The sequence below is a fragment of the Papaver somniferum genome, chromosome 3, assembly GCF_003573695.1.
Source record: "Papaver somniferum cultivar HN1 chromosome 3, ASM357369v1, whole genome shotgun sequence".
NCBI lineage: Eukaryota > Viridiplantae > Streptophyta > Magnoliopsida > Ranunculales > Papaveraceae > Papaver > Papaver somniferum.
Window position 1 is genome coordinate 158,242,395 of NC_039360.1, and position 7,967 is coordinate 158,250,361.

Consider the following 7,967-nt stretch of genomic DNA (forward strand, 5'->3'; position numbering starts at 1 on the left):
CAACAACATGGTCTTACAAACATTCAAGTCACCAAAGTAAAGTGTAATAAACTCCTTTTGACTGCATTAGACTAATGAAAATTGTTTGACATCAGAGGGAGCATCTAATGGTGTGTTGAACTATTTTCCTTCGCAGAGGTTGCTTTTTCCCACTGGGTTTTGTTACTTGGCAAGGTTTTTAATGAGGCAACAACAAACACCGGGAATGTAATTTCCCATCTAAGGCTATTGTATTTCCCACGAGGATTTTCTGCCTTAGGAGTTGTGAAGCAACTAGTCAACTTCAACAAAGCAAAGTGATCACCTGCAACAGATCACCTTTACCTGCATCTGTCATGTTACACTCTTTTCCCTTCGTCAAGGTTTAATCCCAATGGGTTTTCCTTGTGAAGGTTTTAATGATGCAATATATACGCATCTAACTATGTTTTGAGTTTACTTAATATTGTACTATTTTTCTTTAGTTCAGGTTTTGTCCCCCTGGTTTAGCCTGGCGAAGTTTTAACGAGACAATTAACTTAGACTCGTCGATCTTTGAAGATCGTATTGCATGTGATGAACTACGTGTAAAATACAAGACAACATGTGAAGTACTGCATGTGAAGAGCTATACCAAGGTTTTGTCCCACTGGATTTTCCTTGTCAAAGTTTTAATGAAGCAGTTGATTTCGGCACAAGTCATCAAGGAAAGAATAGATTTACATTAGAAGCATTATATGTTAAGCACTATATACGAAGTTCTATTGGACCGTACAAGGGGGAGTGTTATAGGGACTACGACCCATGGATGTGCGACACAACTAGATACATATGGTTTCCCTTTCTCTGTATATAAAGAACATTATACCTATGTAATATTGAATGCCTCTTTATCAATGAGAAGTTCCTGTCTTTCTCTACCTCTTGCTTTAACCCAATTGTTACTCCAAAATAAAAAGAATTGTAAATGCAAAATTCCATGCAAGTCCACATATCACTATAAGTGTTAGTCAACGAAGTGATTCTCACACTTGAGATCAATCAATAAATAAATAAGTATCATCTCCCTGATAATTTATGCATGAACATTAAAAGTTTCCCTAGTGTAGTGTGGATGTTATTAACCATGCCTCTTTTTTTCTGTATAGCAAAAGAATCTTTTAAGAAGGTTAACTTGTTGCATTCTGGATATCCTTAGCAAAGAAGCTCTAGAGCACTATCAAACCATTCCCATCACCATCAACTCTAGAATGCTTAACTAAGGTGTCAGCCACACCACTAGCCTCCCTCTTAACACATGCTCAACTACTAAATGACTTAAGTAAATGAATACACTCTTGGATAGCACTTTTGTTATCCATCTGATAGTTCCTAAAATACCATTAAAAAAACTTATGACATTCTTATTATCACCTTCTAATTGTAAATCATGGACTGAATTTTATATATCCCATCTTATTGCCTCAAGTGCAACTAAAGATTCAACTTGCTCTTCATCTAGTGCTTTGGATACACCTCCTTTTGCATCTCGAAAAGTACCTGCACCGTATCTCACAATTAGTCCAGTTGCAATAGGTAAAATTGTAGGATCAGAATCTCGCAACAATTATGTCTTAGCGAAATTATCAATGGTATTGCACAATAGCGTCGCAGAACAATTTCAGAAACGACGTCAGCAAGGATCATGGGAAAGATGTGATAGTCTTGCGAAAATTAGAGAGCTTGCGAAGTTAACATTTGTAAGGTTGCGAGAATGTCGCAAACCATATCCGAAAATAAAGGACAGATTAGTTGTCATCCACTATGTATTTCCTTATAAATAGTCATTCGAGTTGCAAAGGAGAGAGAGATCTTTTTGAGTAAGAAACAAGTAAATAGGAGAGAGAAAGTTCAGAGCAGAGTTCATTCTTGATTTCTTTATCTTTCTTGTAAGAACATTCAAAAATGAATCAATAAAATTAAGAGTGTAAACCTAAAAATGAGTTGATCAACAATGAAATCATATGAGGGGTGTAGTGTAGGATTTCCTGCAACTACATAATGGCGCTAGAAACAGGGACGAGTTGAAGATTATTCTAGAGAAAACTAAAGATTGATATTGAGATTTGTGAAAATTTAAAGTGATTGATTAAAGAATTTTTCATAATTTCTTGCAATACTGTTAGCATTGAAGAAATGGCTAGAAGAAGAAATACATCCGAACAACCGACTACTATTAGAAGAAGCAAGAGAATTGCTGGAAGAGAAAGAAGTGAAATGAGAGAATCTACTAGAATGAGAAATAATACATAAAATATAATTCAATCGCCAATTCAACAAACATTAGTTCAAGAGAGGAATACAGATTATGACAGAGTGAGCGTACACACTTGGCGATCAAATTCAGCAGAAGAAATAGAAGAAGAGCAACAAAATAGAAATTATAGACAGGAAGAGAGAAATCAAGAAGCAGATGAAGGAATAATTCATGGAAATGAGGAAATTGAAGCGTTAGAAACATTGAGACGAATAATACATGAAGAAAGGAGAGCCGCGGCAGAGGAACGTGTGAATTTAACAAGGAAAAATCACGAATTAAGGATGGAGAATATCATATTGCATAATAGAAGATCGAGAAGTATTACAAAATCATATTCCAGATCGACTAGAAGAGAAATGAGGCAAAATTCACCCACGATCAATGCTGGAAACAATATTCAAGAAGAAATATCAAATCCTAATGAAGAATATCGCGAAAATAGAGAAAGAACTGATGATCGTTACATTCCACAAAACGAAACTTTTGATGATGGGCAAATTGGAGGAAATCAAGAGAACGGGCAAATTCAGAGACAAAATAACCAAGATGGCAAAGGAAATCAAGAGGAGGGAAGAAGAATTTTACATGTGAGAGAAAATCAAAGAAATCAACAGACAATTGAAGAAGAAATTGAAAGACATAATGCTGAAAAAACACGTTTACTCTGAGAACGTGAAAGGTTGAGAGCGGAAATGGAAGACCAAGAGCTTCAGGAGACAATTCGTCAGAACAATCATGACAATCGAGAAAAAAGGCGTATACAAAACCGGAATAATGATAATCTCAATGAGGAGTATGATAGAGTGAAGAGAATGGCTGAAAGACACGAATTGAGTTGATAAGAAATGAACAAAATTATGGAGGGGAAAATGAACGACATCATCATTTGCGAATTCAAGATAGGGATGAGGAAGAGAATCGCAGAAGAAGACGAGATGAGGATAACGAAGAAGAGATACGAAATTTCTCAAGAGAAGATAGACGTGAACGCAGAAGAAGAGAAGCAAAATTAAAGAGACCAATGGGCCAAGATTCAGGTGTAAATAAACAAATCTTGAAAGAATTAGAAGAAATGAGAGGAATGCTAAATAACAGAGGAGAAGTAGGTAGAAGACAATTGGATGAAGCAATAGAAGAAGCTGCGAAAACTCCATTTACAAGGGAAGTACAATTAGGAGGAATACCACCGAAATGCAATTTGCTCGCATTAACCAGCATTTTCGATGGAACAACTTGTGCAATTAAACACATTAAAGCTTATGTGAGGTGCATGTTACAATGGGAAAATCATGATGCAGTATTGTGCAAATATTTCGCATCCAACTTAACAGGAGAAGCGTTAAAATGGTTTGAAGGTTTACCAAAGAATACAATAACCTCCTTCAATCATTTGCAGACCACATTCTTGGGAGCATATATAAGTAATAATTCCTCACGACCTGGTATAGAAGATGTGTTTGGATTAAAACAAAGGACTGGCGAAAGTTTGAAACACTTGACTAAAAGATGGAGAACTATGTGTAGCGAAATGGTTGGACGTGTAGATGAGAGATATCTCATATTATCATTTATCAATGCTATGTTTGCAACAAACCTGTTGTATGTTCAAATTTTCAGAGTCAAGAATACGATTACAATGACTGAATTGCGAGAACTTCAAGAAGAATACATTGCTTTAGAGGAAAAACAAAATGAAATGGAATCATATCCAGTTGCGAACACCAGCTCACAAACAGTGAATTCAAGCTTATTACCCAAGCTAATAAACACAGTGGCGAATACTTCGCAAGTACAACAAGAAAAGGAGACAAGTAACAATCAGCAGAAATTGGTAGCTATGGGGAGCCGAGATCAAGAAGAGTATGAAAGAGAAATAAATTTCTACAGTCGTGGAGGAAATAACAAGATTCAAAGACCCGATCAACCGCAAGAAACTTACGGAGGTTAAAGACCAAACTTTAATAGAGGGCAAGGAGGTCATAAAGTAATATGGGAAGAAATCAAGATGCCACCTCTAAAGGCAAGTGTAGAGAAGATATTGGAAGCTATAATTTTGATGGAGAATATACCAACACCATGGAACATGGGAACAGAACCGCCCCCAAATCACAGAAGTCGTGAATTTTGTTCGTATCAACATTTTCATGGACATACCACAAATGATTGCAGAAATGTAAAGAGAATTATTTTGAGAATGATAGATCAAGGAAAACTAAACGATTTTCTGGTAGGGCATCCGCAATCTCAACCATTACCACCACCGCCAGAACATCACAAAGTGAATACGATGAACAAGAAAGAAACATTCTTCATAGAAGTTGGTGCAAAAGAAAAAAATATGTTCTGTCACTCTATCGTACATTCATATAAGACAATTGAAGATTTTCATGATAATGTTTTAAGTAGAGTGTTCGCAAGAGATAATAATGGAAGAGAAATTATGAATATTGCGAAAATTTCGTGACTAGAGGAATGGCAGAAACAGATCATTTCTTTTACCGCAGAAGAAATTCCCAAAGGAGAAGAGGTGCATGACAATCCACTGGTAATAAAATTAGAATTTAATCCAAAACCAAAAGAAGATGAGGATGATGAAGCTGAAGATTCATGGGAAATCAATAGAATCCTAGTCGATACTGGAAGCTCTGTGAACATCTTATTTTATCATACTTATAAAACCATGGGTGGAAGAGATGATGATCTTATACCAACAACGTATAAGATATATGGTTTTAATGGTACTGCTAACAAGCCTAAAGGGGAGGTCACTATGCAAATTCCATTGAAGGGAATATCTTCTGAAATCTTATTCTGTGTCGTTGATGTAGAGTCACCCTACAATGCATTAATTGGTCTACCTTGGTTACATGGGATTCTGGGTGTAGACTCAACTTTCCACCAGTGCATCAAATTCCCTCACCCCAATGGTGTAGGAATCATAAAGGGAGATTGGATTGAAGGAAAAAGATGTTACGAGACTGAGAAAGAATCTTGCGAAGGAAGAGCAAACAAGAAGGAAAATTGGCGACACAAAATCAAAGACGTACAAAGAAGTGAGAGGTTGATGGTGGATACAATCGAAAAGAAAGGAGAAGAGATGTTGTGAAATTAATGTTAGCTCGGAATAAGAAGGATGAACATACAACTACCAAGGAAGCAGTAGCAGAAAATAATAAAAAAGCAGAGGATGGCAAGGATAATAAAAACAAGAAATGTATGAATGATTAAGTTGTTTCGATAATCTCGCAATAAATAAAATTCTCAAAAATACATTTGATTGAACAACAAAATTGAGATTGCGAAATTCAGATACAATATAATGATTTGCGAGACTCTCGCAGAGATAATAAATTTTACAGAAAATAATCAGAGAAGAATGGAAAAAGAGAAAGAGGCGAACCTTTATGGCGTACACCCTAGTTCGCGAATATAATTTTGCAAGAGGCAAATGTAAGACCTAAAGTACGTCATATAAGGGGGTACCTATTGCATGATTCAGGGAAAGGCTACGCCGCCACCGGAACCTGAGTCATGGAGATTTGGGGTCAATGAAGCCCATCCGGGAGAGGCACCTTGGATTCTTAACTTAAGCATATGACTTAGGTTGGGCGACTAAGGTAATAAGGACTCTCCAAAAGAGTGCAGAATCTGATCAAAGCGCCGAGGTACGCGGTTGAGTCAAGGGTGCCGGGGGCGTTTGAAGCGTCCTTGCCATTCTTGACAAGTCTTGGCTTATACTGCACTCGGCCTGAAGAAAACCCCACTTAGGGCGCAGTCTCGTAACCATAATCCCTATAGGTAAAAGGGATAAGAGGCTGCGAAAACAACTGGTTGTTGTTAAGACTGGATGGGAGGATCTAACCTTGTATGGTAGAAGTACGCCTCCTTGAAGGGGCAACTAGGGGGAGATAAGGGAGGCACCCTCCATTAGGGAGCTGATAAGTGTCTTAAGACGCAAACGTCATGAGGCTTTTTATTCGCAAGGGTATTAAGGCTTGTCATATTTGTGCAACAATCCTGAAGAGGCAATAATACAAAAGAAAAAGATAAGACGAAATCAATGGGTTTTCGCATGAAAGTGCGAAGACGTCCTGCGATTTTGTCGCAAGACGGCAATGTCATGGGGCTTTATTTTCGCAAGAATATTTAGGCCTGTCATATTGTCGCAACATTCCTGAAGAGGCCATAATACAAAAGAAAAAGTTAAGGCAAGATCAATGGGTTTTTGCATGAAAATGCAAGGACGTCCTGCGATTTTGTCGCAATGACAAGAGGTGGCATAATAAGACCTTTAATTAGGAAGGAAAAATAAGACCACACAGGAATGAGATTTTGAAAAGAAACAAAAATCACTTCGCAAAAGGCTGCGAAGTTATACAATAAGAAAAATTATATGAAATCTCTCATTTGGATTTAAATAACAGAGGCAAGTATGGGAATGTATGAAATTAGAAAATGTTATTTATCTCCATATGAGAGATTTACTCAAAAATTCAAAAGTTAATAATTATATTGATTAATTGTATTGCAAAGAAGAATTGTTTTCATTCATGTAGGAAATATACAGAAAGAAGAAATAAGTGTACAAGTATTACAAAGAATCAAAGAAAGAAGTAAAGAATATTTCTTGGTTAATCCTCATTATCTTCACCAGACTTGTTTCTTTCTTCATCTGCGTCAGAATCTTTATCACAATCAGAACTTTCATCACTATCAGACTCTTCATCGTCAGCTTCGCTATCAGAGATAATCAAACTGAGAGTATTATGTGGGATTTCTTCTAAAAGACAAGGATAATCAGAATGAGGGATATTATAATCATCACAAACCATCTGGATGGTTTGATTGCGAAAGTGCATATCGTCATTCTTAAAATTCTCAACAGTGATTATGATTTGATTCTTCAATCTAGAATACTTGTCGTTGCGAGAAGAAATATTCTTTGCGAGTTCCTTCTTTTGAGCTTTAAGTTCTTCAATCTTTTCACGATATTTATTTTCAGAATCTGCGAACAAAAGGCAACCAATTATTAACTTGATGAAAATTCATAAGAAGCAAAAGATTAATAAAGAAGAGCAATTAGCAACCTTCTCTGTCAGAAATCATGTCTCTAATCAAGGTTGTATGTTCAACTTGGAGACTAACATTTACGCCTAAATCTTTTCTAGCATCATCTAAAATTTTCGAAGCCCAGACAAATTCATCCTCACTACTTATGAGAAGACGAGAACGAATTTGATTTTCCCTTTCGCAGAGTTCAATATTCTTGCGGTTAGCTTCATCTCGCTCAAGTTGAACTTCAAGAGGAGCCTCTTGGAATTTCGTTAAAGCCTTGGCACCTTGATCAGAAATACGATCCTTATCATCTATGAGACCGCTTTTGGTTCTTAATTCATTGGTTTTCTCTTTGGAATCAATAAGGAGACGCTTAAATATGTTGGCTAAGCCTAAACTGGATCTATGATCAATTTCTAAGAGGCGAAATTTCGATCTAAGTTCATTTAGAGAAAGAGATGAAATTATATCATTTGAAAAGCTATTTAAGGAATTGTTAAGACGTTCAAGAAGGGTATCATTATCCAAGGCATTAGGAAATGAGCGAAGAAGGGTGGCTTCATCAGAAAGACCATAGATGTCTGCAAAAAGGATTATTTAAATAAGATGAAACAACAGGATGAATGAATAAAGA